Here is a 24,915-nt window from a genome sequence, read left to right on the forward strand (position 1 = left end):
TGTGAATAAATGGGAGGCGGACCGGAACATTTCCCTCCTGGATTAAACTCTGAGAAAGATATTCCTAGCTACCCATACGTCTTCTATTTCCACAATACAGTAGAAACCAATATTACATTTATTATTCAGTGGTATGTTACCCTGCAGCGCCTTCATCATATTTGTCTTTTTTGTACGGATAGCTGCTGGAGGGGATGTGGTGAGGGGGCACCTTATTGCAGAACTGGTAAAAGTGTCTCATAATCCAAGTCTTTTGGTCATTGGTCTTGGGCACTATGCAAGTGATGCTTACTTGCCCATTGCGAAGCAATGTCTTAATAATCCTTATGAATGGGAATATTTGTATTTCCTGCAAATTGAAACTACCCCTTTTCATTTTGATGACAAGTTGATGATACTGAGGTACTGGAAGAAGCCGGCAGCTCCTAAATCTGAGTAAATATGGTTTCTTATACCCTCTCCCTGGAAAAGATCCATTACACCATGAAGGCTAAACATGATTATTTTTTTCCCTGCATATGGAGTTCCATATGGGATTCAGTGGTTAAATTCCAATTCATAGATATACTTTGGTTGAGGTGGCTTGGTCCTGATATTGTTTAGAGAAGTAGAGTAAGCGCTCAAAAAAGAGCTAACTGTATCAAAATTGCAAATTTACAAAACACTCCTAAAATCAGTGATATATGTGGATGTAAATATTAAACTGTTAGATATTAAAAATAGTACACAATGGATATAAGAGTAAAATCTTTATAGAAAAATTAAACATATATTAAAGATGCCGGCATCAAATGACAAAAATGAATTCACATAAATAAATAAAATAACATACAGATTACTTATATTAAAAAATAAAGTTCTGCTGAACACCTAAAAAATAAGGACAAATAGCCTATAAGTGAGTGAGTGCGGATCAGAGACCAATAGTATAGCGGGGCTCAGAAATCGGTATTATACCGTCTTTAACAATATGTGCTGAGTCCTTGAAGTAGTGAATAAAATACTCAGATATATATATATATATATATATATATATATCTTCGCTGTGCACAGCTGCAAAGTACCTTGATATTCTCGGTTAGTTTGTATGCGGCTCGTCAGTCGTGATTGTAGACTCTCTGGTCACGTGACCCTCGGTCGACCAATCAGACGGGGTTATTCATGAGCAGTTTCCTCTGTAAGATTTGCTTCAATACAATGTTACTTATTGATATGACAAATCGTAATCCCAGGTTTTACAGTGCAGTCGGGCTCCTCAACGGGTTAGCTTAGCTGTAGTTCAGCTGTAGTTCCTGTCTAGCTCGCTGTATAGGAATTGTATTGTAGAGTGGGATTCTGTTTGTGGATAGAAGCGCCACAACAGGGTATTTAAGAATGTAGTTAACACTCGTAATATCACAAAGTGTAACTTGCACCTGTCCTGCTTCTATATTAACCTTTATCCAAGAAGTTGGTTATCAAAATCTACGCGTTTCGGCAGCGTACCTGCCTTTATCAAGATGATCGCTAACTGACTTCTGACTCTTTTATATACCCTTATCCTTTATTCATGTTTTTGATTGCTTAGTCTATTATCCATTCCCGAGGTTGCTTTGTTTGACTGATTGGTGGGTTATTTTCAAAACCTTATCTGCCAATTATTTAAGGTGGTATATATGAAAATGGTGTTCAAATGTCCTACATAGGTGTTATTTTTACAGAACCATAATAGATTTATAGAACATATTACATTTATGATGTAAAAAAATCCTTAGAGGAAATTGCACATATCAATATTAATCATAATAAAACCATTTTTTTTTAAATGTTACTTTTTTAAGGGTTATATATCACTAAATTAAACATACTAATGTGTAGGTAAAATAAATACAAACATGAGACTAGTTACAAAAAAATAAGATAAACATTTAAAATAGTTTAATTTACCAGACATAGTTAGGGTCTGGTACATCATAAAGTGCATAGTGCAAGCATAATGAATATGACATAATGTGGTCTCTATTGTGAAATTTAACTTGGATGTTAACAAAATAATATTCGTGACTAACTATACAAGGTGAAATATCTAAGGATACAACCTATACCAAAATAGTAATCCCTAACTACGGGAAATCCTATTGAGAAAGAGACAAAGTGTTGTATTGCATGGGTACCATAATAAGAGGTGGATTTATTTAATATAAAAAAGAGGTCTAGTTCATTATTTAGGCCTTTACGGTACAATGTCTTGAAATTAAAAATAAGTTGAGCTTCTTTTCTCTTGTTAAGTGTGTTCAGTCCACGGGTCATCCATTACTTATGGGATATATTCTCTTTCCCAACAGGAAGTTGCAAGAGGATCACCCAAGCAGAGCTGCTATATAGCTCCTCCCCTCACATGTCATACCCAGTCATTCTCTTGCAACCCTCAACAAAGAAGGAGGTTGCGAGAGGAGTTGGAGTTTTTACTTAATTATTCTTCAATCAAAAGTTTGTTATTTTAAAATGACACCGGAGTGTGCCGTTTTTTGTATCTCAGGCAGTATTTGGAGAAGAATCTGCCTGCGTTTTTCTATGATCTTAGCAGACGTAACTAAGATCTGCTGGCTGTTCTCGACATTCTGAGGAGTAGGGTAACTTCAGAAAGAGGGGAATAGCATGCGGGGTCCCCCGCAAATGAGGTATGTGCAGTACATTATTTTCTGGGAATGGAATTGACTAAGAAAATACTGCTGTTACCCATATGATGTAAGTACAGCCTTAAATGCAGTAGTAGCGACTGGTATCAGGCTGATAAATGTATGCGCAGTTGAGTTATTTTCTAGGGACTAGAATTTGACTGAGAAAATACTGTTAATACAGAAATAATGTTTAAGCCTTATCTGCAGTGGAAGCGACTGGTAGCAGGCTTAGTGATAACTTTGCATGACATTCAAAATGTTGTTTTTAAAACGTTTACTGGCATGTTATTCGTTTTGTGAGGTACTTTGGTGATAAATCTTTTTGGGCATGATTTTTTTTCCACATGGCTAACGTATTTTCTGCATAGAAACCGTTATATCAGGTCTCCCACTGTTGTAATATGAGTGGGAGGGACCTTGTTTTAGCGCCTTGTTGCGCAGTTAAAATTCTAGCACAGTCTTCCTGTTTCTTCCTCCTTGATCCAGGACGTCTCTAGAGAGCTCAGGGGTCTTCAAAATTCGTTTTTGAGGGAGGTAATCAGTCACAGCAGTTCTGTGACAGTGTGTTTGACTGTGATAAAAGCGTTAAATCTTAATTTGATATCCGTTTTTGGGTATTGAGGGGTTAATCATCCTTTTGCTAATGGGTGCAATCCTCTGCTAATTAATACATTTCTCGTTAAGAATTGTTGACTATAACTGAATTAGTTTTCTTTGTTATTCAACTGTGTTTTTAAAAGCGCTACAGCGTTTTTTATATTGCTTGTAAACTTATTGAAAGTGATTTCCAAGCTTGCTAGCTTCATTGCTAGTCTGTTTAAACATGTCTGATACAGAGGAATCTGCTTGTTCATTATGTTCAAAAGCCGATGTGGAGCCCAAAAGAAATATGTGTACCAATTGTATTGATATTACTTTGAATAAAAGTCAATCTGTACCGATAAAGAAATTATCACCAGACAATGAGGGGGAAGTTATGCCGTCTAACTCTCCTCACGTGTCAGTACCTGCGTCTCCCGCTCGGGAGGTGCGTAAGATTGAGGCGCCAAGTACATCAAGGCCCTTACAAATCACTTTACATGATATGGCTAATGTTATGAAAGAAGTATTATACAATATGCCCGAATTAAGAGGCAAGCGCGATAGCTCTGGGTTAAGGACAGAGCGCGCTGATGACACGAGAGCCATGTCTGATACTGCGTCACAATTTGCAGAACATGAGGACGGTGAGCTTCATTCTGTCGGTGACGGTTCTGATCCGGGGAGAACGGATTCAGAAATTTTAAATTTAAGCTTGAGAACCTCCGCGTGTTACTAGGGGAGGTGTTAGCGGCTCTGAATGATTGCGACACGGTGGCAATCCCAGAGAAATTATGTAGGTTGGATAGATACTATGCGGTACCGGTATGTACTGACGTTTTTCCTATACCAAAAAGGCTTACAGAAATTATTAGTAAGGAGTGGGATAGACCTGGTGTGCCCTTTTCCCCTCCTCCGATATTTAGAAAAATGTTCCCTATAGACGCCACCACACGAGACTTATGGCAGACGGTCCCTAAGGTGGAGGGAGCAGTTTCTACTTTAGCCAAGCGTACCACTATCCCGGTGGAGGATAGCTGTGCTTTCTCAGATCCAATGGATAAAAAATTAGAGGGTTACCTTAAGAAAATGTTTGTTCAACAAGGTTTTATATTGCAGCCTCTTGCATGCATTGCGCCTGTCACGGCTGCAGCGGCATTCTGGTTTGGTTTGAGTCTCTGGAAGAGGCGATTCGCACAGCACCATTGGATGAGACTTTGAGCAAAGTTAGAACGCTTAAACTGGCTAATGCATTTGTTTCGGATGCCGTAGTGCATTTAACCAAACTTACGGCTAAAAATTCCGGATTCGCCATACAGGCGCGCAGGGGGCTATGGCTTAAATCCTGGTCAGCAGATGTAACTTCTAAGTCTAAACTACTTAACATTCCTTTCAAAGGGCAGACCTTATTCGGGCCCGGCTTGAAGGAAATTATTGCTGACATTACAGGAGGTAAGGGCCACACCCTTCCTCAGGACAGGGCCAAATCAAAGTCCAAACAGTCTAATTTTCGTGCCTTTCGTAACTTCAAGGCAGGAGCAGCATCAACTTCCTCCGCTCCAAAACAGGAAGGAACTACTGCTCGTTACAGACAGGGTTGGAAAGGCAACCAGTCATGGAACAAGGGCAAGCAGGCCAGAAAGCCTACTTCCGCCCCTAAGACAGCATGAAGACAGGGCCCCCTCTCCGGAGACGGATCTAGTGGGGGGCAGACTTTCTCTCTTCGCCCAGGCCTGGGCAAGAGATGTACAGGATCCCTGGACGTTGGAGATTATATCTCAGGGATACCTTCTGGATTTCAAAACTTCTCCTCCACAAGGGAGGTTTCATCTGTCAAGGTTATCAACAAACCTAGTAAAGAAAGAGGCATTTCTACAATGTGTACAAGACCTCTTAGTGATGGGAGTGATCCACCCAGTTCCGCGAACGGAACGAGGACAAGGGTTTTACTCAAATCTATTTGTGGTTCCCAAAAAAGAGGGAACCTTCAGACCAATCTTAGACTTAAAAATCTTAAACAAATTCCTAAGGGTTCCATCGTTCAAGAAGGAAACCATTCGGACCATCCTGCCCATGATCCAAGAGGGTCAATATATGACCACAGTGGACTTAAATCATGCCTACCTTCACATACCGATTCACAAAGATCATTATCGGTACCTAAGATTTGCCTTTCTAGACAGGCATTACCAGTTTGTAGCTCTTCCCTTCGGGTTAGCTACGGCCCCGAGAATTTTTACAAAGGTTCTGGGCTCACTTCTGGCGGTACTAAGACCACGAGGCATAGCGGTGGCTCCGTACCTAGACGACATTCTGATTCAAGCGTCAAGTTTTCAAAATGCAAAGTCTCATACAGAGATAGTTCTAGCATTTCTGAGGTCGCATGGGTTGAAAGTGAACGTGGAAAAGAGTTCTCGGTTACCGCTCACAAGGGTTCCTTTTCTAGGGACTCTTATAGATTCTGTAGAGATGAAGATTTACCTGACGGAGTCCAGGTTATCAAAGATTCTCAATGCTTGCCGTGCCCTTCACTCCATTCCAAGCCCATCAGTAGCTCAGTGTATGGAAGTAATCGGCTTGATGGTCGCGGCAATGGACATAGTGCCATTTGCGCGCCTGCATCTCAGACCGCTGCAACTATGCATGCTAAGTCAGTGGAATGGGGATTACTCAGATCTGTCCCCTTTGCTAAATCTGGACCAGGAGACCAGAGATTCTCTTCTCTGGTGGTTGTCACGGGTTTATCTGTCCGAAGGAATGACCTTTCGCAGACCAGATTGGACGATTGTAACAACAGATGCCAGCCTTCTAGGCTGGGGAGCAGTCTGGAACTCCCTGAAGGCTCAGGGATCGTGGACTCAGGAGGAGAAACTCCTACCAATCAACATTCTAGAATTAAGAGCAATATTCAATGCTCTTCTAGCTTGGCCTCAGTTAGCAACACTGAGGTTCATCAGGTTTCAGTCGGACAACATCACGACTGTGGCTTACATCAATCATCAAGGGGGAACCAGGAGTTCCCTAGCGATGTTGGAAGTCTCGAAGATAATTCGCTGGGTAGAGTCACACTCTAGCCACCTGTCAGCGATCTACATCCCAGGTGTGGAGAACTGGGAAGCGGATTTTCTAAGTCGCCAGACTTTTCATCCGGGGGAGTGGGAACTACACCCGGAGGTATTTGCTCAACTGATTCGTCGTTGGGGCAAACCGGATCTGGATCTTATGGCATCTCGCCAGAACGCCAAGCTTCCTCGTTACGGATCCAGGTCCAGGGACCCAGGAGCGGTGCTGGTAGATGCACTTGCAGCCCCTTGGGTTTTCAACATAGCTTATGTGTTTCCACCTTTTCCGTTGCTACCTCGAATGATTGCCAGGATCAAACAGGAGAGAGCATCAGTGATTCTGATAGCGCCTGCGTGGCCACGCAGGACCTGGTATGCAGACCTAGTGGACATGTCGTCCTGTCCACCATGGTCTCTACCTCTGAGGCAGGACCTTCTAATTCAGGGTCCTTTCAACCATCCAAACCTAATTTCTCTGAGGCTGACTGCTTGGAGATTGAACGCTTGATTCTATCAAAGCGTGGGTTTTCGGATTCGGTTATTGATACATTGATACAGGCTCAGAAACCTGTTACCAGAAAAATTTACCATAAGATATGGCGTAAATATTTATATTGGTGTGAATCCAAGAGTTACTCATGGAGTAAGGTTAGGATTCCTAGGATATTGTCTTTTCTACAAGAGGGTTTAGAAAAGGGCTTATCCGCTAGTTCACTAAAGGGACAGATTTCTGCTCTGTCTATTCTTTTACACAAGCGTCTGGCAGGGAATCCAGACGTCCAGGCTTTTTGTCAGGCTTTGGCTAGGATTAAGCCTGTGTTTAAGGCTGTTGCTCCTCCGTGGAGCTTAAACTTGGTTCTTAAAGTTCTTCAGGGTGTTCCGTTTGAACCCCTTCATTCCATTGATATTAAGCTTTTATCTTGGAAAGTTCTGTTTTTGATGGCTATTTCCTCGGCTCGAAGAGTCTCGGAGTTATCTGCCTTACATTGTGATTCTCCTTATCTGATCTTTCATTCAGATAAGGTAGTCCTGCGTACTAAACCTGGGTTTTTGCCTAAGGTTGTTTCTAACAGGAATATCAATCAAGAGATTGTTGTTCCATCATTGTGTCCTAATCCTTCTTCAAAGAAGGAACGTCTTTTGCATAATCTAGACGTGGTCCGTGCCCTGAAGTTCTACTTACAGGCAACTAAAGATTTTCGACAAACTTCTTCCCTGTTTGTCGTTTACTCTGGACAGAGGAGAGGTCAAAAGGCTTCGGCTACCTCTCTCTCTTTTTGGCTTCGGAGAATAATACGTTTAGCCTATGAGACTGCTGGACAGCAGCCTCCTGAAAGAATTACAGCTCATTCCACTAGAGCTGTGGCTTCCACTTGGGCCTTTAAAAATGAGGCCTCTGTTGAACAGATTTGCAAGGCTGCAACTTGGTCTTCACTTCATACTTTTTCCAAATTTTACAAATTTGACACTTTTGCTTCTTCGGAGGCTGTTTTTGGGAGAAAGGTTCTACAGGCAGTGGTTCCTTCTGTTTAATGTTCCTGCCTTGTCCCTCCCTTCATCCGTGTACTTAAGCTTTGGTATTGGTATCCCATAAGTAATGGATGACCCGTGGACTGAATACACTTAACAAGAGAAAACATAATTTATGCTTACCTGATAAATGTATTTGTTACGGTTACCCTTAGTCTCGCTGAGAGATGGACCGCTTAGTAGCCTGGATCCCTATTGCTAAAGAGGGGAGAAGCTGCTTTCCATAGTATTCTATATGAGTCTCGCAAATATAGAATAATCTCCCTTAGCTGCAGTACAGCTAGGATACCCTTCTGCCCACAAAAACGAGTCAACGCTGCGATTGAGGGTCAAACAAGAACTCAGGACTGGGATGCCCAGCCTGCTTTTTATTAAGGTTACATGCACACAGGGCACTCCCAGGGGGAGAGGGGGGGAAGCACAAAATCCCCCATCACACATTTAGATAGAGAGCACTGTCCTTTGACAGGCCACAATAGGATTACAGTACTTAAGATAACAAGTTTACAAGTTCATCTTATCAATTAGCAGTCTGGCTCCGGAGGTGATTAGACAATGGGATTGGTTATCTCTAAACTTAGAGCTGAAGCCAGCAAATGTGTATTTAGGCAATAGTTTCTAAAAGCTGAAAAAAGTTAACTCTTTATGAAATGATACTTGTTACGGTTTTCTTGGAGCCCTTCTTAGGCGCTGGCTTGCTGGTTCAGGCATTGCTGCTGGGAAATAAGCTCTTCACAACAAAATAACTAATGCTTCTGTAACAGTGCTCCCTTTCTGTGGAACACTCTGGCAGACACGGTCTGACCCCTTTTCGGGGCAGACTAAGGCTGTCCAGACCGCTGGTTATGCGGGGCTGAGGTCGGTTTGTCTGGACAACCCGTCGGCGTTGCCATTCTGTTTCCCAGGTCTGTAAGTAATGGTGAAATTGAAGGGTTGCAACGATAAGCTCCAACGTAATAGCCTGCCGTTATCTCCAGAGACCCGGTTCAGCCACACCAACGGGTTATGGTCGGTGACCAGAGTGAACTCCTGCCCATATAAATAGGGAGTCAATTTCTTTAATGCCCACACCAAAGCCAAACACTCCTTTTCGACCGCTGCATAGCTGACTTCGCGGGGCAGGAGCTTCCGGCTGATGTAGGCAACTGGATGCTCCCCTCCATCTTCGCCTACTTGGCTGAGGACGGCTCCCAGCCCAAACATGGAAGCATCTGTATGGACGATAAAACGTTTGTTAAGGGCTGGGGCCGCCAAGACAGGAGCGTTAATTAGAGCATTTTTGAGAGCCTGGAAAGCCGTTTCACAGTGGGGAGACCACAGGACCTGTCGAGGTAAGTTCTTCTTGGTCAAGTCAGTCAGGGGTTTGGCAAGTGTGCTGTAGTCTGGTACGAACCGTCTATAGTACCCTGCCGTGCCCAGGAAGGCTAGGACCTGAGTCTTAGTGATGGGGGTGGGCCAATTGGCGACAGCTTCTATCTTGGCCGGCTCTGGTCGCTGCTTTCCACACCCCACCCGGTGACCCAGGTACTGTACCTCGGCCATCCCAAAGTGACATTTTTCTGGCTTCAGAGTCAGGCCAGCAGCCCGGATCTGATCCAGAACCATTCCTACATGAGCTAAGTGGTCCTCCCAGGACTCACTGTGGATCGCTATGTCGTCCAGGTAGGCGCAAGCAAAACTCTGGAAGCCATCCAGGAGCCTATCCACCAAGCGCTGGAATGTAGCTGGGGCATTCTTCATCCCAAACGGCATTACCCTAAACTGATATAAGCCGAATGGGGTGACGAATGCCGACTTGGGGATAGCCTCCGGGGCCAGGGGAATCTGCCAGTAACCTTTGCAGAGGTCAATAGTGGTCAGGTAATTTCCCCTGGCTATACGATCGAGTAGCTCGTCTACCCTGGGCATAGGGTAAGCGTCCGTCACGGTTTTTTCATTGAGCCTCCGATAGTCTATGCAGAACCGGGTGGTCCCATCTTTCTTGGGCACCAAGACAACTGGGGAGGCCCAGGGACTATCGGAGGGCTCAATTACCCTGAGCTGGAGCATCTCATCGATCTCCTTCTTCATTCCTGTCCTAACTGCTTCGGGGATTCGGTACGGAGCCTGGCGCAAGGGAGCTTGTCCCGGAGTATCTACCTGGTGGGTGGTTAAAGTAGTGTACCCTGGCTTCGGGGAGAAGGTGAGGTGTTTGGACTGGAGGAGTTGGCTGAGCTGCTCCCTTTCAGTGGGGCTAAGTCGGTCTCCTATCTGAACCTGAGCCACTATTCCGGTGGGGAGACTCTTTTCTAATAGGTCTGGAATGGGTAGACTGTCTGGGTCTTCCTGAGGGGAACAACATACGGCCGTCACGTTCTCTGGTCGCTCAAAATATTCCTTGAGCATGTTTACATGGAATGTCTTTCTAAGATTGTTGTCATGGCAGCTAGCTATCACATAAGTGGTGTCTCCCCTTTTCTCTACGATCTGGTAGGGACCCTGCCAGGACGCCTGCAATTTGTCTGTCTTCACTGGCTTAAGTACTAGCACCTTTTGTCCTATGGTGAAGATTCTCTTTCGGGCCCCACGATCGTACCATACTTTCTGTCTTCTCTGGGCCAACTGGAGATTAGCCCGCACGGATTTGGCTAATTGCTCCATTCGGTCCCTGAGTTCCAGCACGTATGGCACAATGGGGACACCGTCAGCCTCCATCTCTCCCTCCCAGTGCTCCCGGATCAGGTTGAGGGGTCCCCGTACCTTTCTTCCGTAGAGCAACTCGAAGGGAGAGAACCCTGTCGTTTCCTGGGGCACCTCCCGATAAGCAAATAGGAGGTGCGGCAGGAAGCGTTCCCAGTCTCGGTATTCCTGAGTGAACGTCTTGAGCATTTGCTTGAGGGTCCCATTGAACCTCTCACACAGCCCGTTCGTCTGGGGGTGGTATGGGGAGCTCAGGAGGGACTTAATTTTGCAAACCTGCCAGAGTTGTTGGGTCAATTCAGCTGTAAATTGGGTGCCTCGGTCGGATAGGATTTCTTTTGGAAATCCTACCCGGGAGAACACCTGTACTAGTGCATTCGCTACCGTATCCGCTTGTATGTTGGATAGGGCGACAGCCTCTGGGTACCTGGTAGCGTAGTCCACTACGGTAAGAATGTAGCGCTTACCGGAGGGACTAGGGGTAGCCAGTGGTCCCACTAGGTCAATAGCAACCCGGCTGAAGGGTTCCTCTACAATGGGCATATTTACTAGATGGGCTTTAGGGTGATCGCCTCGCCTTCCTACTCGTTGACACACATCGCAGGTGTTACAGTAAGTTCTAACGTCAGCGTGCACCCCTGGCCAAAAGAACGTGTGAGTAATGCGGTGTAGGGTACGGGTTACGGCTAGGTGGCCTGCTAAGGGGATGTCGTGGCCTATTTTGAGGATTTCTTGACGGTATTTGTGGGGCACTACCAGCTGTCGCCTACGCTGTCCCCTTTTCTCTGTCCAGCGGTATAGTTTCCCTTTTTCCCATAAGAATGTTTCGTTATCTGCCCCGCCCCCTCCGGTCTCTGCTCGTTCCCGGTACTTTTGTAAGGTCGGGTCAGTCTTAGACTCTGCCTCGAAAGCATCTGGGGTGTCCCAGGGTATGGGGCCTAACCTGTCAGGCAAGGTCGGGGTAGGTCTTACCTGTGTCTCCCGCACTGGTGAGAGCTCTCGCTCCGTCCGGGCTTGGGCCCGTGTAGTCACTGGGTCCGCCTCGTTGTTGCATACTGGAGCATAGGCAGAAGTCATGGGGCCCAAATCGTTGCCCAGTAGTACTTCGGCAGGTAAATTATCCATTAGGCCCACGTTCACAGCCCCCTTTCCCGCTCCCCAATCAAGATGCACTTTAGCTGTTGGAATTTTGTACACATCCCCCCCCGCCACTCTAACGGCCACAGTCTGTCCGGATCGCTTGTGCTCTGGCACCAAATGACTCTGTACCAGCGTGATAGTAGCCCCTGTGTCTCGCAATCCCTCGGTAGATCGCCCCTCGAGCCATACCCTCTGCCGATGGTGCTGGCGGTTATCTGAGGCAGCATATACAGGGTCTGCCTCGTGAAGCGGCCCCACATATCCCTCCATAGGGGCCTCTTGGTTAACACAGAGGGCCCGGGCCGGACGATAGGACCCAGAGGGGTAATTGTAATTCCTGGGTGTCTGGTGCGTATTAAGGGGGCAGCTAGCCATGAAATGCCCTGGTTGCTTGCATCGGTGGCAAGTCGGTCTGGGACGCTCAGAGCTGTTATTGGGTGGTCCTGAGTGTCGGACGGGCCCTGTGGGCACTGGGGCTCGAAATTCAGCACGAGGGGGTGCACGGTAAACCTCTCTGGGTTCGACCCGTGCTGGAGCTCGGTAGTTCATGGGTTCGTGAAGACGGGAGTCATAATGTTCATCGGCCAATTTGGCTGCTTCTTCTAAGGTAGAAGGCCGCCTGTCTAGCAGCCATTCCTTCCCTTGCTGTTCCATGCCATTATAAAAATGTTCTAAGAGAAACAATTGTAAAATTTCCTCACCAGTCACCGCTTTACTTCCGCTCAGCCAGTGATTTGCCGCTCTCCGCATTCGGTGCGCCCATTCCATATGGGTATCGTTAGGCTTCTTTTTCATGCCCCGAAACTGTCGGCGATATGTGTCCGGAGTTACAGCGTACCGTCGCAACAGTGTCTCCTTAACTAGCTCATACTGTGTCACTTCCTCAGCACCCAGAGTACGAAAGGCTTCCAGGGCTCGCCCGGATAGTTTCCCAGACAATATCGTGGGCCACTCTCTGTTGGGAATCTGGTGCAGGGCACATTGCCTTTCGAAGTCCGACAAATATTCATCAATCCCTGTCTCGCTCTCTAGGAAGGGTCGAAATGCTGCATAGGGTATCTTGGGCCTCCCAGCATTTTCGACAGGGATGATTACCTGCGGGGCTTCAGCATTGCGGTGTGCATTCGCTAGGTTGAGTTCGTGGGCTCGAGTCTCTCGTATATCCTCATCCGCCTCCGCCATCAACTGCTGTACCAATTCCATGGAGGGGTTCGGCCCGTATAATGAGAGCCTTTCCCGAACAATCCTGGTTTTTTCGTCACTAATCGTGGTCGGTGTTTCCGCCATTGTGAAGCTCTGATCCAGTTCGGTCAATTCTGTGATCAGCTCTCTCCTCGGCCGGTTGCTGGCGTACCCCCCTCTGCTTTCAAGTAAATCCTTTAGGGTTGTACGCTTCAATTTTTCGTAAGCGCTCTCCATCCGTTCTGTACCTCTCCTAGGAAATCCAGGAAAATCCCGCCGCTGCCGCCAAATGTTACGGTTACCCTTAGTCTCGCTGAGAGATGGACCGCTTAGTAGCCTGGATCCCTATTGCTAAAGAGGGGAGAAGCTGCTTTCCATAGTATTCTATATGAGTCTCGCAAATATAGAATAATCTCCCTTAGCTGCAGTACAGCTAGGATACCCTTCTGCCCACAAAAACGAGTCAACGCTGCGATTGAGGGTCAAACAAGAACTCAGGACTGGGATGCCCAGCCTGCTTTTTATTAAGGTTACATGCACACAGGGCACTCCCAGGGGGAGAGGGGGGGAAGCACAAAATCCCCCATCACACATTTAGATAGAGAGCACTGTCCTTTGACAGGCCACAATAGGATTACAGTACTTAAGATAACAAGTTTACAAGTTCATCTTATCAATTAGCAGTCTGGCTCCGGAGGTGATTAGACAATGGGATTGGTTATCTCTAAACTTAGAGCTGAAGCCAGCAAATGTGTATTTAGGCAATAGTTTCTAAAAGCTGAAAAAAGTTAACTCTTTATGAAATGATACTTGTTACGGTTTTCTTGGAGCCCTTCTTAGGCGCTGGCTTGCTGGTTCAGGCATTGCTGCTGGGAAATAAGCTCTTCACAACAAAATAACTAATGCTTCTGTAACAGTATTTCTCTTGTAGTGTGTTCTGTCCACGGCCCGCCCTGTCTTTTTGAGGCAGGTTCTAAATTCTAAATTATAACTCTAGTCACCACTGCTATAGTTTCTCCTTTCTCGTCTTGTTTCGGTCGAATGACTGGATATGACATGTGAGGGGAGGAGCTATATAGCAGCTCTGCTTGGGTGATCCTCTTGCAACTTCCTGTTGGGAAGGAGAATATATCCCATAAGTAATGGATGACCCGTGGACTGAACACACTACAAGAGAAATAAATTTATCAGGTAAGCATAAATTATGTTTTTTCAATAGGACTTTTTCCATGTTGCCCCCTCTGGTATTATTGTGTACAGGTAGCCCTCAGTTTACGCCAGGGTTAGGTTTCAGAAGGAATGGTTGTAAATCGAAACCGTTGTAAATTGAAACCCAGTTTATAATGTAAGTCAATGGGAAGTGAGGGAGTTAGATTCCTGGCCCCCTCTCAAAATTGTCATAAGTAACACCTAATACATTATTTTTAAAGCTTTGAAATAAAGACTTTAAATGCTAAAAGCATTATAAACCTAATTAAATAATCACAAAACAGACTGTATCATCAAACTAAGTTTAATGAACAAAACATTTTTTACTTGCATTTTTCTGCATTGTTAGCATGTTAGATAATATTGGGTCTGCTCTTCACCTATTCTATGCATTTCAATCTGGAGTGATTACTAGGCAGTTAGGCTGCAGGCACCCTCGCCTCAACCAGCTGGACAGGAAGATAATAGGGAAGTGGCTGCTAGATCTTGTTGCTCGATAGGTCTGGTCTGTGTACACAGATTTATTTCAGTCTGCTAAGTTGCATAACTTTACTGCAACATAAGAGGACTGCTCCACCTACTGACTATTTTAATAAGTGCACTGCTTTTCAATGCTTTTCAATAGCAGTCACATGACTGAAAAAAAAAGGTTGTTATTCTGAAACGGCGCAAATTGAAACGGTGTAAACCGAGGGCTACCTGGGTATTTCTTTCCTAAGATATGGAGAGTCCACAAAGCCATTCAATTTCTAGTGGGAATATCACTTCTGCCCAGCAGGAGGAGGCAAAGAGCAGCACAGCAAAGCTGTTTAAGGGAAAGTAACGTCATAATTAGTCATTCATGATTTAGATAGATCATACAATTTATAGACAACTTTCAATTTACTTCTATTTAATTTGCTTCTATCTCTTGTTATCTGTTGCTGAAAGGTTTATCTAGGTAAGCTCAGAAGCTGCAAAGAACCTAGGTTTGAGCTGCTGATTGGTGGCTGCATATATATACCGACTGTCATTGGCTCACCCATGTGTTCAGTTAGAAACCAGTATTGTACTGCTGCTCCTTCAACCAATGATACAAAGAAAATAATGCAAATTTTATAATAGAAGTTAACGGAAAAGTTGTTTAAAATTGTATGTTCTATCTAAATCATGAAAGAAATTTGTTGGGTTTCATGTCCCTTTAAGTGTCACTCCCCTACCCATAATCCCCAGTCATTCTCTTGTCAATGGAGGAGGTGAAGTTTGGTGTCTAGAAATGAATTCCTTTTTCGGGTCCTTTTTCCCTGCAAGCAAGGATTTGGGTTTGAGTCCACGTCAATTTCTTCAGTAGAGTAGTGGCGGCTTTTATGCAGTTAGGAAGTTGTGAGGTAGTCCTTGCTTTGTTTCCTAACACATTGCTGCCCAGGATACAGAAAGCCAGAGTTGGTTACTCTTTCTTTTTCTACAGGTAAGGTGTATGTGTCCTTTTTATGCCTTGTGAGCTGTCTTCCTGCCTGACAGCTAGACTGCAGGTAAGTGCTTTTGTCTTCTAGGTTTTAGGGGCCTTGTAATTCAAAAGAATACATTATGTGCAGTAGATGGGGACATTTTTTAAATCCTTTATACAGGATTTTCTTTGGCAGTGGGCAGGCACATTATGTATGTTGAGACTAGGAGTTAATCTTCCCTTTATTGGGACTTTTTCCTCTTCGGGCTAATTTTGTTGAAATACTTATGTTTTATACAGGGATTTATGTATAAACTTAAAATTTGGCAGTTGGTTTTCTTGGCTTGCTTAGCTAGAACAGACTAACTGACAGACTGCTTGAGCGTTTGTGTAAATTAAGCTCCGGTGTTGTACGCAGAGGGAAACGTGCGCCTTTTTCTTGCTGCATAGTTTCCCCTCTCTGCTGGTCATGTGACTTCTCTCTGCTGTCTGATATTCACGGAGCAGAGCAGCGTCATTGAATTTGCCTCTTCAGTGTCGATCTACTATATAATCTTTTTAGAGACTTCTGGCAGGCAAATTGTGTATGTGTTACGGTAAGGCCCCTAAGCTTGTCGGAGGTGTAGGGGGCCTGATTGGTTTATTATTTTAAAGAATTTTTGCATAACGTTGAGTGGCTGTGGTATTAAAAATTCTTAAAGTTACAGTGTATTTAAAACATTTCTACAATTTTGGGATTTTTTTATTTAGTATTATGGACATTGTCGGTATATGGCCGGGTTATAGTACAATTTATTTAATAATTATTCTTTAAAACAAACCCCCAATAAAATGCATATACAAAACAATTAAAACTCAATATTTTATTCCTAAATTCTTTATATTAGTTAATTATAAACACATTGAATTATATTTATAGAAAACCAGATTATGAATCAAATGATCCACACTTATGCTGTTATAATATTCTATACAAAGATCATAAAAATATACCTTTACAAATGACCTTATTCACAATAATCTCCCAAATCAGAGTTGCATTAAAATATCACAATATGGATCGCAAACTTCACAGTGTTTAGATAAACAATATACCAAGATACTTCACCCAAAACTTAATGGATTTCAATAGATTTAAGATAACGTTCAGACAACTATAATTAAGTTTTTTAGCCCGCAAATTATTCTATATAACTTCAAATGAAAACACCAGAAATTGTATATATTATTATTATTATTATTAATGCAAACAGCCAATTTATGTGACTAGCTAAGACTACACAGGACTATGGATATAAGCATAAAATACAAAGTGTGCCGTTTTAAAATTACTAACTGTAATCTTACTATAGCCTTTGATTTAAAATATTAAAACAGTTTCTTATACTTTACCCAAATAACCAATTTATTGTTTCAATTTTTCTCCGATAAGTCCAATTTCACCTCCTAAATTAAAAGAGGTAAATTTTTGCAAGATAGATGAAAGTTAGGCCCAGATTTGCACATCAGAGACTGGGATTTCAAAAACTCAGCGGCAGAGACCTTTTCTTTCTCTTGCCTGAGGTTATATCACGTGATATAACCCCACCCCTTTTTATTCTAATCATTGGTGATAAATTCGATAGGCCCTTAACAGAGCTGTCTTTCTATTGGCCCTCGGAGCTTGTCCCTCTCGTTGGTTCATTTGGATTTGCATGTGTTCTAGTAGTCAATCCATTTGGCTTGCATACTAATTTTAATCCCCTAGGGGGCAGCAGACAATCACAAATGCAATCTCATCAAGTATTGCTGCAATTCAATTATCTAACCTATAAAATGTTTATTTTATTTACTATAATTTTCAGTATTAATAAACTTATCTGGCCAACATATATGGGACCCTATAGTGGTATTCTCTCTGATTATTTTAATATTAAATATGATTATACTTCTAGTAATCATATTAATAAGAAACTCACTGTTAACCATCCTTCTTCACATAATCATAGCATTCAACATCCTGGTATTGTATTGCATCTTAAATAAATACAGCACATTTCACGTTTCTAATAATTTTTGAGTGCATAGATTCATGTTTATGATCAATATTCATAGGACATCTTGTTTAGAAATCTCATTTTCACATCAGTTTTTCCTTGTAATTTTCACTAGATTTTTAGAAAACAAAGAAAAATGTGTTTATCTTGAAATAATTGGGTCAATATTTTTTATACCAATGCAGTTATTATTTAATACAACAGATATATTTTTAACATAGTATAATTTTCAGATCGTTCTCTCTCCATATATATCATATATATACATATATATGTGTGTGTGTGTGTATATATATATATATATATATATATATATATATTTATACACAGATGTTTTAAATATGATCTGTGTATTTTAAATTATCATGAGGATTTAGACACAATTTCTCCAACATAGGTGTGTCCGGTCCACGGCGTCATCCTTACTTGTGGGATATTCTCCTCCCCAACAGGAAATGGCAAAGAGCCCAGCAAAGCTGGTCACATGATCCCTCCTAGGCTCCGCCTACCCCAGTCATTCTCTTTGCCGTTGCACAGGCAACATCTCCACGGAGATGGCGAAGAGTTTTTTGGAAAGGCCAAATTCATAAGGTTTCAATCAGACAACATGACGACAGTTGCATATATCAACCATCAGGGGGGAACAAGGAGTTCCCTGGCGATGGAGGAAGTGACCAAGATAATTCAATGGGCGGAGGATCACTCCTGCCACTTGTCTGCAATCCACATCTCAGGGGTGGAAAATTGGGAAGCGGATTTTCTGAGTCGTCAGACATTCCATCCGGGGGAGTGGGAACTCCACCCGGAAATCTTTGCCCAAATAACTCAATTATGGGGCATTCCAGACATGGATCTGATGGCGTCTCGTCAGAACTTCAAGGTTCCTTGTTACGGGTCCAGATCCAGGGATCCCAAGGCGACTCTAGTAGATGCACTAGTAGCACCTTGGACCTTCAATCTAGCTTATGTTTTCCCACCGTTTCCTCTCATTCCCAGGCTGGTAGCCAGGATCAACCAGGAGAGGGCTTCGGTGATCTTGATAGCTCCTGCGTGGCCACGCAGGACTTGGTATGCAGACCTGGTGAATATGTCATCGGCTCCACCATGGAAGCTACCTTTGAGACAGGACCTTCTTGTTCAAGGTCCATTCGAACATCCGAATCTGGTTTCTCTCCAACTGACTGCTTGGAGATTGAACGCTTGATTTTATCAAAGCGTGGGTTTTCAGATTCTGTAATAGATACTCTGATTCAGGCTAGAAAGACTGTAACTAGAAAAATTTAACATAAGATATGGAAAAAATATATCTATTGGTGTGAATCTAAAGGATTCCCATGGAACAAGATAAAAATTCCTAGGATTTTATCCTTTCTACAAGAGGGTTTGGAGAAGGGATTATCTGCAAGTTCTCTGAAGGGACAGATTTCTGCGTTATCTGTTTTACTTCACAAAAGGCTGGCAGCTGTGCCAGACGTTCAAGCGTTTGTTCAGGCTCTGGTTAGAATCAAGCCTGTTTACAGACCTTTGACTCCTCCCTGGAGTCTTAATCTAGTTCTTTCAGTTCTTCAAGGGGTTCCGTTTGAACCCTTACATTCCGTAGATATTAAGTTATTATCTTGGAAAGTTTTGTTTTTGGTTGCAATTTCTTCTGCTAGAAGAGTTTCTGAGTTATCTGCTCTGCAGTGTTCTCCGCCCTATCTGGTGTTCCATGCAGATAAGGTGGTTTTGCGTACTAAGCCTGGTTTTCTTCCGAAAGTTGTTTCCAACAAGAATATTAACCAGGAGATAGTTGTACCTTCTTTGTGCCCGAATCCAGTTTCAAAGAAGGAACGTTTGTTACACAATTTGGACGTAGTCCGTGCTCTAAAATTCTATTTAGAGGCCACTAAAGATTTCAGACAAACTTCTTCTTTGTTTGTTGTTTATTCTGGTAAAAGGAGAGGTCAAAAAGCAACTTCTACCTCTCTTTCTTTTTGGCTTAAAAGCATTATCCATTTGGCTTATGAGACTGCCGGACGGCAGCCTCCTGAAAGAATCACAGCTCACTCCACTAGGGCTGTGGCTTCCACATGGGCCTTCAAGAACGAGGCTTCTGTTGACCAGATATGTAAGGCAGCGACTTGGTCTTCACTGCACACTTTTGCCAAATTTTACAAATTTGATACTTTTGCTTCTTCAGAGGCTATTTTTGGGAGAAAGGTTTTGCAAGCCGTGGTGCCTTCCATTTAGGTGACCTGATTTGCTCCCTCCCTTCATCCGTGTCCTAAAGCTTTGGTATTGGTTCCCACAAGTAAGGATGACGCCGTGGACCGGACACACCTATGTTGGAGAAAACAGAATTTATGCTTACCTGATAAATTACTTTCTCCAACGGTGTGTCCGGTCCACGGCCCGCCCTGTTTTTTTTAATCAGGTCTGATGAATTATTTTCTCTAACTACAGTCACCACGGTATCATATGGTTTCTCCTATGCATATTTCCTCCTGTACGTCGGTCGAATGACTGGGGTAGGCGGAGCCTAGGAGGGATCATGTGACCAGCTTTGCTGGGCTCTTTGCCATTTCCTGTTGGGGAGGAGAATATCCCACAAGTAAGGATGACGCCGTGGACCGGACACACCGTTGGAGAAAGTAATTTATCAGGTAAGCATAAATTCTGTTTTCTTTATCTGAAATCTCGTTTCTCATGTGCTGTAGGTAACTTGAGTTCAGATGCCTTCTCAACTGAGAATCTGTATCAAATCTCAGCAGGGACAATTTAACACCTAGATGAGGACAGCTGTATGCTCTGAGTAAATTTGTATATTCCCTTATTCTTGCAGAGGGACAGTCTGTTCCTTCCAGGGGTTCCTGTGATCTAAGTAATGAATTTCTTTGGCTAAATTAATTTAGAGATTTAAATCTGGGAAGGCTATCTAACTAGCCAATTCCTTTATTTCTGATGCTAACATGCAAGTTATTAGACTGGGAGCTTCTCTGTCCTAGCATGTAGGGGATTGTGGCTAAAGTCAGCTGATATTACCTCTAAGTCCAAGCTTCTGGCGCTTCCTTACAAGGGTAAGACCTTGTTCAGACCTGGTCTGGCAGAAATAATTTCTGATATTACGTTTGGAAAAGGTTCTTTTCTACCGCAAGACAAGCAGAACAGACTCAAAGGACGTCAAAGAAATTTTCGTTCCTTTTTATAACTTCAATGATCAAGAGTCTTCCTCTCCCTCTTCCAAGCAGGAGCAGTCCAAGTCTTCTTGGAAGCCCAATCAGTCTTGGAATAAGGGGAAGCAATCAAAGAAACCCTCAGCTGAGTCTAAGTCAGCATGAAGGGTCGGCCCCCGGTCTGGGATCAGATCAAGTGGGGGGCAGACTTTCCCTGTTTGGTCAAGCGTGGAGACGAGATGTCCCAGATCCTTGGGCTCTGGACATAGTATCTCAAGATTATATGCAGACCAGGATTAAGAGTGGCATTCTTGAACTGCTTTCAGGACCTTTCCTCCCTGGGAGTGATATTTCCAGTAAGGGAACAGGGTCTAGGATTCTATTCAAATCTGTTCGTGGTTCCCAAAAAAGAGGGAACTTTTTGACCCATTTTAGACCTAAAGTGCCTCAACAAGTTTCTCAGGGTACTGTCCTTCAAAATGGAAACCATTCGTTCCATTCTTCCTTTGGTCCAAGAGGGTCAGTTCATGACGACCACAGACCTGAAGGACGCGTATCTTCATGTTCCCATCCACAGGGATCATCACAAATTCCTGAGATTCGCCTTTCTAGACAAACACTTTTAGTTTGTGGCTCTTCTGTTTGGACTTGCCACAGCTCCCAGAATTTCCTCAAAAGTTCTGGGGGCTCTCTTGGTAGTGATCAAGTCTAGGGGAATTGCAGTGGCGCCATACCTGGACAACATATTGGTTCAGGGCCATTTATTTAACAAGCAAACTCTCATACAGAGATCTTGTTGTTTTTTTCTACGTTACCACAGTTGGAAAGTAAATCTGGAAAAGTTTCCTTGTTCCAGCTGCAAGGGTGGTTTTCTTAGGGACCATAATAGATTCCCTATCTATGAAAGTTTTTCTGATGGAGGTCAGAAACTCCAAAATTCTCTCCTCTTGCCTCTCTCTTCAGTCTACTGTTCGGACATCGGTGGCTCAATGTTTGGAGGTAATTGGTCTGATGGTCGCTTCCATGGACCTCATTCCCTTTGCTAGATTCCATTTGAGATCTCTGCAATTCTGCATGCTCAGACAATGGAACGGAGACCATTCGGATCTGTCTAGATCTAGACTAGTCGACAAGAGACTATCTCCCGTAGTGGTTTTCTCAGGACCATCTGTCTCAGGGCACATGCTTCCGGAGACCTTTCTGGGTGATTGTGCCCACAGGCACGCCAGACTGCTAGGCTGGGGAGCACTTTGGGACTCGTTAAAGGTGCAGGGACTATGGACTCAGGAGGAGTCTGCTCTCATTTACAATGCTCTGATGGCTTGGCCTCAATTGTCTTTAGCCCGGTTTATCAGGTTTCATTTGGACATTATGACCTCAGTGGCTTACATCAACCACCAGGGAGGAACTCTGAGTTCCTTAGCCATGAAGGAGGTGGCACGGATTATTCAGTGGGTGGAAGCTCACAATTGTTGTCTATCTGCCATCCACATTCCTGGAGTAGACAACTGGGACGTGGATTTCCTGAGCAGACAGACATTTCATCCCGGGGAGTGTGCTCTCCATCCGGAGGTGTTCTCAAGGTTAACCCTCAAATGGGGGGTGCCAGAGTTGGATCTGATGGTGTCTCGGCAGAACGCCAAGCTTCCAAGGTACGGTCCAGGGTCAAGAGATCCTCAGGCCGCTCTGATAGATGCTCTGGTGGTTCCTTGGGATTTCGGTCTAGAATACCTGTTTTCTCTGTTTGCGCACCTTCCACGAGTTATTGCTCGTATCAAACAAAAGAGAGCATCAGTAATTCTAATCGCATGGCCTCGCAGGATCTTCTATGCAGACCTAGTGAAGATATCAACTCGGCCGCCTTGGAGATTGCCTCTGAGGAAGGACCTTCTAACTCAGGGTCCATTCCACCATCCAAATCTCGTTTCTCTGAAGCAGACTGCTTGGAGATTGAACGCTTAGTTCTGTCTAAGCCTGTTACTCGAAAAATTTACCATAAGGTATGGCGTAAATACCTTTTATTGGTGTGAATCTAAGGGCTACTCTTGGAGTAGGGTCAGGATTCCTAGAATTTTGTCTTTTCTTCAAAAAGGTCTGGAGAAAGGGTTTTCAGTCAGTTCTCTGAAAGAGCAGATTTCTGCATTATCTATTTGGTTACACAAGCGTCTGGCGGATGTGCCAGATGTTCAATCTTTTTGTCAGGCCCTGGTCAGAATCGGAGACCAACAACAAAACAGGTAGTGCTCAGAATCCAGCACTCACCAACTGAAAGTATTGCAAAGTCCTTTCAGCCGCCTTCACGCTGACAAGTTCAATCCAAATGAAACACGCTCAGAACTCACATGGTCTTCAGCTGATGACGTCATCCTCCGGTGCCACTCCAGAGTGCTCCATCAAACACCCTCCAAAGATACAGCAGACAACAAACTGAAAGGCACCCGGTCTCCAACGATCACAGAACACTCGCATCCAAAAAAAGCAAAGGTATTTATTAGTCATCACAGGACATGGTCAAACATGTTTCGTATAGATAATGGTGTACTTTTTCAATAACCACCTGAAGGTAATTTTCGTTTTTTGAATGCCTAATAAATACCTTTTTCCTTTTATTGGATGTGAGTGTCCTGTGATTGTTGGAGACCTGGTGCCTTTCAGTTTGTTGTCTCCTGGTCAGAATCAGGCCTGCGTTTAAACCTGTTGCTCCTCCTTGGAGCCTTAATCTTGTTCTTAAAGTTTTGCATAAGGCTACGTTTGAGCCAATGCATTCCATAGATATTAAGTTGCTATCTTGGAAGGTTTTGTTTCTTATTGCTATCTCTTCTGCTCGGAGAGTTTCGTAACTCTCGTCTTTGCAGTGGGATTCGCTTTACCTTATCTTTCATGCGGATAAGGCGGTTCTTCGTACTAAATTGGGGTTTCTTCCTAAAGTAGTTTTGGATAGAAATATTAATCAGGAAATTGTCGTTCCTTCTCTCTATCCCAATCCTTCTCATAAAGAATGTCTGTTGCACAACTTGCATGCTCTAAAATGCTACCTACAGACGACTAAGGATTATCGCCAGTCTACTGCCCTGTTTGTTTGTTTCTCAGGAAAGCGTAAGGGTCAGAAGGCTACTTCTACTTCTCTTTCCCTCTTGTTGAGAAGTATGATTCATTTGCTTATGAGACTGCTGGACAGCAGCCTCCTGAGAGAATTACATCTCATTACACAAGGGCTGTCTTCTCTTCTTGAGCTTTCAAAAATGAAGCTTCTGTTGAACAGATTTGCAAGGCTGCAACTTGGTCCTCTCTGTATACTTTTTCCAAATTTTCCAAATTTGATACTTTTGCCTTGGCGGAGTCCTCTTTTGGGAGAAAGGTTCTTCAAGCGGTGGTGCCATCTGTTTAGGTCTGCCTGTCTTGTTCTCCCTCCCTGTTCATTCTGTGTCCTCTAGCTTGGGTATTCATTCCCACTAGTAATTGAATGACGTTGTGGACTCTCCATATCTTAGGAAAGAAAACAAAATTTATGCTTACCTGATAAATTTCTTTCCGATATGGAGAGTCCACGACCCCACCAGACAGTTATTTTTTACTAAACCTCAGGCACCTCTACACCTTTATGTTAATCCTTTTCCATTTACCTTCGGTCGAATGACTGGGGATTATGGGTAGGGGAGTGACACTTAAAGGGACAATCAACACCAGAATTTTTGTTGTTTAAAAAAGATAGATCCAGTTATTACCCATTCCCCAGTTTTGCATAACCATCACTGTTAATACACTTTTTACCTCTGTGGTTACCTTGTATCTAAGCATCTTCTGACAGCCCCCTGATCACATGACATTTTATTTATTATGTATTGACTTTCAGTTTAGCCAATTAGTGCAGTGTCTGCCACAAGCCGCGGGCGTGATCACAGTGTTATCTATATGGCTTACATGAACTAGCTCTTGTCAGGGTCAGACGAGAAGTGCAAAAATAATCACACCTTTTATTAATAGCAAAAAATAATAAAAAGTCCACAAGTCGAATAACAATCCAGGAATCAAAAACCAGAGCTGGTAGTCAGACGAGCCCAGTCAGTAGCCAAAGCGAGTAGTCAGACGAGCTGGAATCGGGAACAAGGAAAACAGCAGAGTCAGGAACAAGCCAGGGATCAGGAACCAGGAGGGACGTCGGATAGCCAGGTAATATACAGGAGCTCTCACAAACAGGTCTGAGACAACGCAAAGGCAAAGCATACTGAACAGAGGCCCTTTAAATAATAAGTGATGACA

The 24,915-nt window shown here is 43.6% G+C and overlaps 1 protein-coding gene across 3 annotated transcripts in view; it reads left to right on the forward strand.

Moving 5' to 3' along the window:
- PTAR1 (protein prenyltransferase alpha subunit repeat containing 1) overlaps nucleotides 1-24,915 on the forward strand; it is a 211,915-nt gene that overhangs the window by 66,937 nt on the left and 120,063 nt on the right. The window lies entirely within an intron of this gene.

This window comes from Bombina bombina, chromosome 2, assembly GCF_027579735.1.
Source record: "Bombina bombina isolate aBomBom1 chromosome 2, aBomBom1.pri, whole genome shotgun sequence".
Classification (NCBI taxonomy): Eukaryota; Metazoa; Chordata; class Amphibia; order Anura; family Bombinatoridae; genus Bombina; species Bombina bombina.